This window comes from Lepeophtheirus salmonis, chromosome Z (genome assembly GCF_016086655.4).
Source record: "Lepeophtheirus salmonis chromosome Z, UVic_Lsal_1.4, whole genome shotgun sequence".
NCBI classification, from domain to species: domain Eukaryota; kingdom Metazoa; phylum Arthropoda; class Copepoda; order Siphonostomatoida; family Caligidae; genus Lepeophtheirus; species Lepeophtheirus salmonis.
This window is the reverse complement of record NC_092584.1, coordinates 14,829,480-14,842,694: the sequence shown is the minus strand read 5'-3', so window position 1 is coordinate 14,842,694 and position 13,215 is coordinate 14,829,480. Positions and strand designations below refer to the sequence as shown.

At 29.1% G+C, this 13,215-nt stretch overlaps 1 protein-coding gene and 2 long non-coding RNA genes across 4 annotated transcripts in view; 2 read left to right on the top strand and 1 right to left on the bottom strand.

The window, feature by feature from the left end:
* LOC121130157 (myotubularin-related protein 9) overlaps window positions 1-6,477 on the bottom strand; it is a 29,835-nt gene extending 23,358 nt beyond the window's left edge. Inside the window, exon 1 of one of the 2 annotated variants that reach the window (XM_071893749.1) lies at window positions 6,356-6,477. The gene's annotated coding sequence lies outside the window, so the exon portion shown is untranslated. Of the gene's footprint in view, window positions 1-226; window positions 366-6,355 lie in introns of those variants that run through there. The other variant, XM_040725895.2, reaches the window with a different exon arrangement.
* LOC139907353 (uncharacterized) lies at window positions 2,277-2,960 on the top strand. Its single transcript, XR_011783902.1, has 2 exons — window positions 2,277-2,758; window positions 2,830-2,960. It is a non-coding gene; the product is annotated as an uncharacterized lncRNA (long non-coding RNA).
* A 3,611-nt stretch (window positions 6,478-10,088) lies between the features above and the next one.
* Window positions 10,089-10,455, top strand: LOC139907352 (uncharacterized). Its single transcript, XR_011783901.1, has 2 exons — window positions 10,089-10,140; window positions 10,207-10,455. It is a non-coding gene; the product is annotated as an uncharacterized lncRNA (long non-coding RNA).
* The last annotated feature ends 2,760 nt before the right edge of the window (window positions 10,456-13,215 follow it).

Here is a 13,215-nt window from a genome sequence, read left to right as displayed (position 1 = left end):
AAATGTTTCGGGAAATAAAATGAAAGAATTATATTAAATCACAAATATTAAATTGTATACTAAAAAGAAAAAAATCTTTTTTTTTTTTTTTTGGGGGGGGGGGGCTATAACCCTTCCAGCCATTATCTGCGGACACCCCTGCTGTCGATCCTTAATTATGAGCGCTTGGATAACAGAGTAATAAAAAAAAAACACCCTCAATGACGTCACAAGGGATAGATTTTACCTTTTTTAAGGACCAACAAGTAGGACTGAACCGTAGTCTAAATAAGTATCGACACAACACTACAACTCACACATCAATTAAATTTGAGAGACAAAGCTGCTTTTTACATTTCATTCTGACAAGTCAACACACACTTTCCTGACACTTACTTTGATACTACATGTATGCTAACAATTTTTTGCACAAAATGAACACATAATGATAATTAGATATGATTAATTATCCGGATATTTTTATTTATGCATATTTACTTCATACACATGTATAATACACATTGTATCATTATAAAGTATTACATTCCAGTTCCTCAACTACACATACATACATACATATATTGATTAATTAAATATACCAGATTAATTTATAGTAATACAATTAATTAATTATATTCATTCTCTCTACTTCTTCTATTTTTCCCTTTGGCAACATTTGAGGTTTTTAACGCCCCCCTTTCGTAGCAAGATATGAAAAACAATGTATTATATGATTATGTTAGGTACATAATATTATTATTATATGTCAATATGATGTTGGTTAAAGTCATTTACTACTTGTTACCTAAATAGTTATTTTAATAGTAATATTAATAACGTTCAATTCACTTTGTATGTTTTTTTTTTTAAATACTGAAGCAAGCTTTGTGCCATTATATGTATGTACTAGTGTTGGATCGGCCCTAAGACTGATTTCCTAATCAGTTTCTCCCCCTTTTCAGTCTTTATTTTATCGGTCCGATCTTTTTTACCATTACATTGCTCTTTCAATGCTACGGTATACTTTTATTTTCTTCCAACATAGTTGGGCCTAAAGAAATAAAGAACTAAGAAAATAATGAATTATAGTTTGAATCTATAAACACCGGTCGTAGGACTTACAAATTTTATTAGAGCCTGATGGGGCTGCAGTTTTTTTAGACTGATCCAACAATATGTACAAAAATACCAAAATCATACCAATTTCTATAAAGAAATAATGCATTTACAGTAATACCCCAAATATTTTGGTTCCGTCAATACTACGATCTAACTGGTTGTGGATGTTTTTTCTGTTTACATTTTTGCCTCTTGGAGATTTTTTAACCTTTTACTATTATAGATTCGAACTTTACTTTTAGTCTTAACAGTTGAAATATTCCTTCTTTTTTTCTATAGATGGAGTTTCTTACATTTCTTCAAGCTTAAATTAAGATCATTTACCTATAAATAATGTCACACTAGTCAATGAGTCTTTTCGAAATAGATTCATGATACCGGATCTGTGACTTAAAGTTATTAAACCTTTTTTTATTTTCTTACCATCTTTTATTCTGATCTATAGCTAAGATACAAAAGTACAGACTAAAGGTAAAGTACGAACATTTAATATAAAAACATAAAAATGCGGCAAAATCTTCTTGAGGCAAAAAAAATTATGGTAAAAATATCTGGGCACGGTTAGTCCTATTTTTGCTAACCTAGCAATATTCGGTCTTTTAATAATGAAAAAAATATGATAGAGAATGTCTTATATAATTTAAAAAAAAGATTTTTGAAACTAAATCCTAGTCTCAAATACTGGGGAAAAATTATTATTATGGTCCCTCATGCTGACTTTCTTCCAATTCTCTTTTTGAGAAAAAAAAAAACCCTACATACATATCTTTACACACATATATCAAAAATGCACTAGTTTTTTATAGAAGTACGATGATTTTTTTGCCACATTATTGCTGAATTGCTGAACACATATACATATATACTTACATACTTATTAACGTCTATATCTGCTTTCAAGGACGACTCTAATTCAGTAAGATGTAATCAAAGTACTTCAATCCGTGAGCTTGGAGACAAAGTCTAACAAGTGCAATATATTATATTTTGAGATATTTACGCGATGGATAAAGTTTTCAAAATCAATGCGAATACTGATTTGTCAAATATATGGAGACTTACTCAATTCACGTAATTATTATAATATCATATGAGGTGCGTCAACATAAAAACAATCTTGAACAAAATCCAGGAAAGGAGAAAACCCTATTTATTTTCTACTTCTTATATACATACAGGCCAATATTTCATAGACATATTAAAATTTGTGGCCGGAATTAAGATACACAAGAGTTTTAACTATGATTTAAGAAACTTAATTTGACCTACATATTGGTCCTTTTAGATAAGATAAACCAATTTTTGCTACTCTAAATTTAATTTGCGGAGCATCTAAAGCGGAAATAAGAATAATTTTTTAGATGTTAATTGAGGAATATTTGTTTAAGAATACAAATTTAATACAAATTCAATTTTGAGAAAAATCATTATAGCTTGCTTTTGTGTTGACGGGCTGCAATAATCTAATTGAATCGCTCAAAATCTCACAACAGATGAGGACTTGTTACACAATAATATTTGCTCTCTGAGCCCGCGATATATTCCAAAGTTTGTTGCCATACTACCTGTTTATCCCTTCTCTCTCTGTCTCTCTCTTTCCTTCCTTAATCCAATGATTTAACCGCATCATGTAGTCAGAAGTCATATACTTACATATTCAGTGAGTATATGCATATTTATTCTATATAAGCCCTCCCTCACCCCTTCAATAAATATATGTACGTTTAAAAGATAGGTGCGAGAAGGAAAGATTATAATTACGGTTAATAATTATTTACAATTGACATTATGATGATTTGCTCATGCCGTCAACTCTCTGTACGTGAACTGGTCTTAATAATAATATCATATTGTTTGCTACATTCGTTTTGCTATTTTTTGATTTATTAAATATTATTACTAATGTGCAGAGGATTGTCTACAATTATACTTCATTTATAGTTATTCATCTATCCCATCTAAGAATAGCATGGTAGTTTTCACATACGGAACAATACGGGACAATAAAATAACCCTCCTAATTTCCCAAAAATGCACTTCAGCCACTTGGTATTTGTGTAGCATAACCGTGGGACTTCAAGACAAGTTAAAAATTACCACTTCAAAGAACCCTCAACAAAATAATATGCTTCAAGTACGCAAGTATAAACTTGGGGGCTTGAGGTAGATTAAACCACCATCCCTGCTTTAAGAACCATTAAGGGTCCCTCCTTATTCCCCAATTTTTTATTATTATTACAATGCCAGCAGCTATCTACGGTTTTTCTGCAGATGATTAAACTATCTACGGATCCTTAGATGGGACAGATCGGTAGATGAATTACAAGATATATAGTATAGTTGTGGGCAACTCTCCTGTAGGAATCTTCCTTGATCAATTATTATTATATTGATTCTTTATAGCCATAAAAATAGTATTTCTCTCAACCTTTGTTAAAACCACGAACCAAATATGTGTCGTGTTTTTTATAGATAATAAATATAAATCTTAGAAACGGGGAAAAAAAGCCTGTAGTTCATTCATAATCATGTCATTAAGTAAGAAAAGAGACTAATAATTAATTGATTAATTATGCCCTCCTCCTCTTCCAAAAAAGTCAGTTTCTTTTACTTTGTATTTTACAAAATTAATTCGTTTCTTCAACGCAAACGTCAAAAGTAAAGTGTTTTTAGTTTTTTTTAAATGTATATTTACAAAATGATACATACATTCACAAAACATTCCTAAATTATATTCTATTCTAAATATTACAATTTATCAAAAGTAAGACGAAGACAATAATAATATTAATAATAATTAAATATTTAAAAAAAGCATTTATACATTTTATTTGCTCATAAAAATCAAATTTTATTTTATTTTTTTATCCCTCATAACTATTTTTTTTATAAAAAAATAAAATGTCAGTCATAATTTTTTGTTTGTTTAAGGAAACAGTTGTATTGTGCCAATTTCATTGTTTTTAATTATGTTGTCATTATCTTTATTATAGTTATAATAAATATTATTTGGTTTAACTCTACAACCTTTCTATTAACGTCGTTTATGTACTATTTTTTTCCCTTCCATAAAGGTCATTATGGGATTTGTAGTTTGTTCATTTAATCATCTTTTTTTATTGATAATTGCAAATATCCTTTCATTTGTAAACAGGGCAAAATACAAAATTCACAACGAAAAATTTAATAAGTTTAGGAATATAGAAAAACTATCACCAGATTTGCAAGTTGTTGAGAATATCAAATGATGAGAACATTTATGGTAATTACTCAAATACTATATTACCCCTTCAAAAACTATCACAATCCCCTCAACTAAAAATAAAGTACTTCTAGAACATTCTTACATTGAAAAATAAACAGATATTTTATCCTAATAAGAATTTCTGATCATTGCGAAAGGCATGATCGTATCTCACTTCCAAACAAATTTCTCTTATCTATAAACATCAAGGATTATTTTTTACTTTAATGTATTTACATAGGTCAAATCCAGTCTTATTTTATTCCATTAGATGCAAGATGGCTATGAAGAAAATGAACTTAAATACTCATGTAACACTCCAATGCTGTGTAGTCCTTCACACTAAGTCATTGTAATTAGTTGCTTTATGGATCCAAGGAAATTATCCACCTAATTCTTTAAACGAAACCCAATCAAGTATTCATATTCCAAGTAGTGATATAAAAAATATAGATTCCCCCCAGGGTTAATAAAAATTTCTATTAACCTTGGATTCCCCTAGTATTTGTTAGTGTAGAGTACAGCATGTTTCAATTGTCTTTTTGTGATTCATAAATATACTTTTTTGCACACAGCAAAGTTATATTTATATGAATTTTAGATGTTGAATATCAATGTTAATGATCTATTAGTGTTTCATCTTCCATCAGCTGCTGAATATATTAACAATATACCTACATATTTATTAGTCCTTCAATCTACGAAGAATAAAATAAATTGGACATATTAAATAAGAACCTGCCACCTTATTTTTTCCTTAAAATGTTATTAAGCATAATAATATATACTAATACTTTCTGGAGGAGCTCAAGCTGCAATCACGTAACTTTTTATGGTGAAAAACATCCTTTTTGTTGAGAAACTCCTGTTGGTAAACGCATATGAACAACTTATAAAGCTATAATATTTGTCGTAATTGTAATTTTATATCAACATCACATGGTATTTTGAGCAATTTTTTCATTTTGACATCTTAAAAAATTGTTTTTGAGCAAAATATGATTGAATTTATGTAATTTGAAATCAGAGTAGATATTATATAGGTTCCAACTGATGAATTTATTCTTCAAAAATAAAGTATCAACTTCAGTTTGTTTTTTGTTCAAGATCATTATATAGTAAGTTTAATTCAAATAAGAATTAATATAAAATATTATTCCTGGATTGATCTTCCAATACTAATATAGTTAATTCATAAATTCGGTAGAGTCTAGTGTATTTGCACACTCATTTTTATATTGGGGTGGTAGATAAAATATATTAACCCTTATGTTTCTTTTATAGGGAGCCTCGTGCTGTTTATGTCTCAATTACTACTAAAATAACTAATCTACATAAACTAGAAATAACTATTTTTTAAGAATTAGGTGTTCCATCAGAGTTTCGATCTTCCTCGTTCAAAAAATTATGTTCTTATAAAACTAAGAGAACTGGAAAGTTGGATTCGTAATCCAGACTTCACACAATAGTTAATATTTCAAAACCAATCATTGGACTATTAACTATTTTAAATAATCCAAAAATATGTATTTAAATGAAATGAAGCAAATAAGTCATTGAGTCCTTATATTAAAGGAAATTGCCCGAGTTTTGAAGTCATAAAAGAAGCAAAATTATTGGACATCTCATAACATTACTTCCACGTTGGAATAGAATGAGAAAATCCTCATGACAACATTGGTAAACTCATCCAAATTCTTCGAGAGGTTTATTTATGGAATGTTTGCATACTTCTTAGAATAATTGAGACAAACCTGTGAAAGTATAGAAAGAACAGGAAAAAATATAATTTGGGGTAATGTAAAGCCTCCTGATATCTGAGATCAAACCAAACTCTTCTATGGAATAATAATAATAATAATACGGAGGGGATGTGAGCATACTAGACTGGATGATACTAACTCAAGTCAACAAATAACTCATTTAAAAAAAACCTTTTTAATTACTCGTGTCGTAAGCATAGTTTACTCTAAAGGACTCAAGGTATGTGGAATGAATACCTTATTTCTTTACCTTATATTTTTGTTGTCGTTGTAGATTTCTTGTCTGTCCGCTCTTTCCCTTGAGTTCTTTAGTTTACGATATTAGATGTAAAGCCTTCCTATATATGCTTCGAAACTTTTATTGAACAGAGTACTAATTTGATGAGGAGATTTGACAATAGAGAGTTAAAAAAATGCTGATAATATTGCTGTTTCCCTCTTTCTTTCTTTTAATAACAATGACGCCATAAATAATTTAAAAAAAATTAATGCTTCAATTATAAATAATCAATTAATATAAAAATTAATCCCTCGGGACAATTCTATAAATCGACACAACTTCGAGGCCATTATTGATTTATGTACACTGCACCACGGAGTACGGTACTCTTTGACTGCTTAGAATACTATTTACTACTATTTCATTATTACTAATGTATTTTTTATTTATTTTAACTAAATTTAATGAATTTATTATTGTATATATTATATTTATCCATTAATCTGTTTTTACTATTGATATTGGTTTGCAATAAATGACGATTTAAAAAAAAAAATGAAGAAATTTAAGAAATTAATACGCAAAAATGTAACTTTTTTAGTTAAAGATTTGCTTAGAGAAGTGATGAGCTGATGGCTTTAGTCACAAACATAGGTCTTTTTAATCCTAGAAGGTTCTTAGTAGAATAATATAAAACATTTTGTAAAGATAAATTAAATCCTAATTTGGCTTTGAATATTGATATTTAATTATTAAGATATAAATTTATTTCTATTAAATATATTTTTAGTGAATTGGAAATTGTAAACACAAGGAAATATAAATGCATTTTAAATAATAAATTCGAAAAATATATTTTTTTAACTTTCCTACTATAATCGTATGTAAAAATATATTTTACATATTCACGTGTGCATGTACCTAAATACCTTGTTTGTCTACTTATGATGAGTCTTATGATGCATTTGCAAGTCTTCTAATCGTTTAAAAGTACTAAAGCAGGAACCACATTGAAATTTTTGTTTGTTTTCATGGACTGTTTCAATATGTATCTTCAATTCTCCAGAATTTGTGAAAGAACTCGAACAGTAACTACATTGGAATTTATTAATATCCTTATGAACACTTTCAATATGCCTCTTCAAGCTTCCAGATTGTGTAAAAGAATTAGAGCAGTGACTGCATTTGAATTTTTTAATCTTCTCATGAACACCTTCAATATGCGTCTTCAAGTGCCCAGAGTTTGTAAAAGAATTAGAGCAGTAACTACATTGGAAGTTTTTAATCTTCTCATGAACACCATTAATATGCGTCTTCAAACTTCCAGATTGCGCAAAAGAACTTGAGCAATAACCACATTGAAATTTTTTAATTTTCTCATGAACACTTTCAGTATGCGTCTTTAAACTCCCAAATTGTGCAAAAGAACTAGAGCAGTAACTACATTGAAATTTCTTAATCTTCTCATGTACACTTTCAATATGCATTTTCAAGTGTGCAGATTGTGTAAAAGAACTAGAGCAGTGACTACATTTAAATTTTTTCTTCTTCTCATGAACACCTTCAATATGCCTCTTCAAGCTTCCAGATTGTGTAAAAGAACTTAAGCAGTAATTACATTGGAATTTTTTAATCTTCTCAGGAACACCTTCAATATCCATGTTCAAGTCTTATCTCATCTTAGAGTGTGAAGAAGAACTAGAGCAGATTTGAATTTCTTAAATAACTTATGACGTCCAACGACGAACACAAAACTAGACTAAAATATGATTAAGATGCACACAGAGACGAATATCAACATTTACAGAAATCTGACAATTTTAAGAATATTTTTTTTTTTTTGGGGGATAGCCCCCTGCCTGTCATTAGATCAGCTACATGTAGATTTGATGTGGTTGTCGGAGAGAAGGGAATAAGTTATAATTACTCCGAGGTTGATTTTCAATTCTACTTAAGTCCGCAATAAATCCCGAGTTATTCTCAGTCTTCTATTATATAGCTTATGTTTAATCCGGTTTCGTTTATATCAATGATACCTTGTATTGGATGATGTAGAATTGGAAGTTCACTTCTCAGGAATTAAATAAAATAATAAATATAGCAGCTTAGAAAAAGAAAATTTACTCTTCAGGTTGTAATCTCAAAAAACAAAAACGGCGAGTTACAAAGTACTTAATATTATGAGGTAGTGATGAAAGTATTTTGTATTTTGGGCATCTTAAAAAAGAAACCAAAATAATCATAGTAACCCTGACAATTTGAAGAATATTTTGGAGGAGAGCAGCTTAGCTTAGTTTAATTACATCAGCTACAATCAGTTGTGACAAAGGAGGTGGGGGAGAAGGAAAAAACATTGGCAAGAATGATTGCGATGTCGATCCTCAATTCTAGTCCAGTAAGGGTAATTATAACTCCCCAACAAATCTTCAAGATTACTCTCCGCCTTTTATGACCACACACGAATGTTCAATTAGGTTTCGAATATAATAGATGTAGTAGGAAAATAAGTTCACTACAAAGGAGTTCAATAATAATGACAACTGCTGAGGAAAATAAAATTCATTCTTCAGATGACCAATTCCAAAAAATTGGGCAGCTAAAAATTAAACACGATTTACATCACTATTAATAATTATATATGATATAATTAAAACTTTAGATAGAATCAATATCAGAAAGAAATGTATATTTGATATTTATTTCTGTATGCTTGTCACTTCTAGCTCTATATATATTCTTCTCTAGCTATATTAGCTATTATATATGGATAGTACAGGGAACATTGCAATGAATATGGAACGCGCTGTTTTTTTTTTTTTTTTTTTTTTTACAGGAGTGCAAAGAAGAAATGAATAATTCATTTTTAAATATTTTAGTTTTTAATGTACTTAAAGACCCTTTTCAATTCCATCAGAAGAAAAAACTAGGAGTTTGAATTTAGTGTTGGATATTTGTTGTTTAGATGTGACAGGAATGGAAAATATTCTAAAACCATACTTTTTTGTTTTGGGAAATACAGTGAATTGCTTCTCAACTAATTGAAAAGTGTAATGTCGATCTTTTCGTAAGATTTTTTCACGAGTCCACTCTGAATGAACTGAACCATTATGTGTCGAAAGATGATCAATTCAGAAGCTTTAACGAAACAGCATTCTAATTCTAATACTATGTACGTCCAAAAGACAGATGATTCATTAAAACCAATTTCTGTACATGATCGGGATAAATTTATTTCTTGATTATGTTTGCAGAATGGATTAAAAAATGGGAGACACTCTCAAAAAAACATGGAGGAGGTTTATCTTCCGAGACATTTCATGCCAACATTTCAAACATCCATAGGACTAGTCCATTTAGCTATATATTTATTGGATAAAAATTAAGATAAATTTATTTTTCTTCGTAAAATTAATTCGGACCCAATAGAAAGGTGTCTTGGATGGTATAGACAGCTTGCTGGTGGAAATTATTATGTTAGTTGTCGACAGTTTTTTTACCCTAAAAAAAATCATGTCCGCCTCCTTTTAAAATCAATATCATCAATTTTAGTCGATACAAAAGAGTCTAATTATACAGGCTAAGAAGATGGTTCTACATTTATCAGCCTAATATCTTCCAATTCTGCAATGGAATTAGATTCACTTAAAGGTATGAAGCCGGTCATTTATTTTGTATATGGCTATGTTATCCATTCTATTTTAAAACCGTTAAATCAGGAGTGCTGCACCAAGTTCTTATCTTCAGAACTTAAATTGTTTACTTCAGATATTAAAGGATTGCTTAACTATGCTGATGATCTACCGAGGCGTATTCAGGTTCTATAATTGATGAATAAATTATTAATTAGTTCAAATACTGAACTAGTAAATATTAAATAACAGGTAATATATAACATACATCAAGGACTATTAGAAGAAAAGTCATTGCATACATATACAGCACTAAGTCTTCACCAATATTACTTTCTCAATGGATGATTTGGAAAAATATCAAGAATTAGACTCCCTTGTTAATTAAATTTATTAATTTAAGGTGGTCTAAAAAAGCCCAGTGATGTAATTTATCTTTTGGAACACATCTCTATAAGCTGTTACAACATATTTTTTCTAATAAAGAAAGGCGAAATATTATTTTATCTATGGCTACTCCAAGAAGTGTTTTTGTTTAATGTACACGAAGATTTTTTTACTTCTTTTAAAACTACAGCATGGTTTGAAAAATCTTCATGCAGTAATAATCAATCATCTTCCCAGTAGCACTTTCTTTAATCAACTTGGATCAAAAATGTTTAATATGTTTACAAAATAATTTGTGTCTGAAGCAAACAGCCATCTTCATGTAAATAAAAAAAGGGAAAGTGCTCGCAAAAATTCTTCTAATAGTAAAAAAATTTCAAAGTTGAAGTCAGATTGAATAGTGAATTAGCTCCTTTTTTTCTTCTATGTCATTGGTATATTGCAGAAACTATGTATCTTTGTTTCATTATAAAATTAAGTTCAATAAATTTCTTTGCCCAGTTTTCAATCAAAAAAATTGAATGTTTAGTAGTTTAAAAAGAGTAATGAGTAATTTTACTGCATTTACTTTATTCATCTGATAAATCCATTTGCACTATAGTAAAAAAGCCCTCTCCTATAGAAGATGATCTATGTTCATTTCAGTGTTCCCAGGATATAATTTATTCTCCTTTTTTTTTCTTTTTCATATCTACAAATTTTTGCTGTGTCTGTCCTCGATCCTTATTTATTCGCTCCAAAATATGGATAATAGAGTTAGTAGAGAAAAGAAAAAGTGTCCAAGTGGAAAAAATAGCAAGATTCTTTTAAACGGATATAATACCTATTAACAATATTATATACCTAAAGATAAAAGAAAAATAAACAAAGAGGACAGATGTTCGAATGGAAGAAGTGTTAATAACTTAAGTCTCCAGCTTTTCAGAGATCAAGTCCTATTATGATTTCGAAACTACTACTAAGTCCACATGCCTCATGATATCTTGTGAGCTTTGAGTCAGATTTATCATGGAGAGTCTAAGCCCATGATAAAATAATTTGATAGAAATACATTTTATTTCACTTTACACTCAAAAATTTATCACTTTAACGAAAGACCAATATAAAATACTGACTGATGTGTCTGTTGTAACAGTCTGAGACTATGACTAGCTCCTTATTCATTTAATTTATTACCTATATATATATCTATTTACGCACCAACTGACCACTGCCAATGTATGCAATGGACAATAGCCAATACATCATTTGTTCCATCGAAGCGCACAAAGATCCTTAGATGGTCATAGGATATACTTTTTTGTGCCCTAATCATCATGCTACGAGCCCTAGAGGAGTTTGAGCCTTTGACATAAGTCGTCACCGAATTCATCAAAAGTTCAAGTCCTCATGCTACGAGACATGTACATTGAATATTAATTTAATATTTAGTAATTATTATTGTTAACTTTTCCAGGGAGCACTATGTCTGCACGCATTTTCAGGAAATACACAGGTTGACATAAACAATCATCCTTGGTGCATAAGGAAACTCTTTGATTTCATAAGATTATGGGTTGTGATTGAATTAATTATTCTACCAAGTGACTTTATATTTGGGGATCCATCCTATGTATTTATAAGAAATGTTCGTTTACCTAGAAAAATCCGCTTATTCGTCTCCTTGCTTCAGTTTTCCTGTTTCTTCGGAAGGAGTTCCTTGATGAATTTTATTCATAAAAATAGTTATTTGGAACTGTTTAGTGACTATGTGTTTAAAAAAAAAATTATGAGTGATTTCTTAACTTCTGTAGACTTCAATTATAATATCTCAATGTCATTGCAATTCCTAAACTTATTGAGTCGCGAATCTTCTAAACTAAAATGCTTATCACCATACACGAATTTTACTCTCAGAAACATCTAGGATATTTACGCAAATTAATTAATAACAGATAATACAGTTATTTGGAACTGTTAAGTGACTATGTGTTTAAAAATTATATACAAGTAACCTCTTAACAAAATAATGATACGGGTTTACTATTGATTGAATATTAATGACTAAATAATAAAAAGATATGAACATCAATGATATTCTTCAAATTAAAATTCTTTATGTGTGAGTTCTGCGTTATTTCATTTTCTTATCCTATTGATTCCTTTTCCTTTGGCTTTATTTTGGATATGCAAATGGTATTTCACTATTATGATTGTTGTCAGGCGGTTTGTGGTTTCAAAATACTTCTTATTATAATTTGTAGAATTATTATTGGTCTGTATTACAAACTGACCAAGCATATGAAACTAAGAATGCTTTAAAAAATTGGATTTCCTAGTATTCTTTGAATATTTAATAAAAAATATATATAAAAAGATATTCAAGATATACATTCGGTTCGGTGTGAGGAAAAAATTGCGGGAGAAAAAAAAAGGGTAATACATTCAAATGAAGTAGGTTTTTTGTTAAACGGCTTTTGGTCATTCCTTCTATGAAGTCAAGAACAACATCATTATCGTCTCAACTCTATGTGTATTTTATCAAAATATTTAATCATAATATGTATTAATATTATACATAAAATATTTTATGTCACAGACATCGGCAATTTCAAAATCGTTTCAAAACATTAACTACTTCAAATTTATAGAAATCTTCTACATAAATGTTTTTATTTTAAAATTTAATTACTTATTTCATGTACAATGAAATGAATGGAAATGCATAATGTATTAGAATGGATATAAATAACTATGTATGATCAACCGACATTTAACATGTCTTAATTTATTTGTGAAAAAATGTTTAAGGTTTTTATATTTTCAGGATGAGTTACTGATTACATTAGAATATTTAATCGTTTTAGAGTGTGAGATATCTACATAAAAAAATAA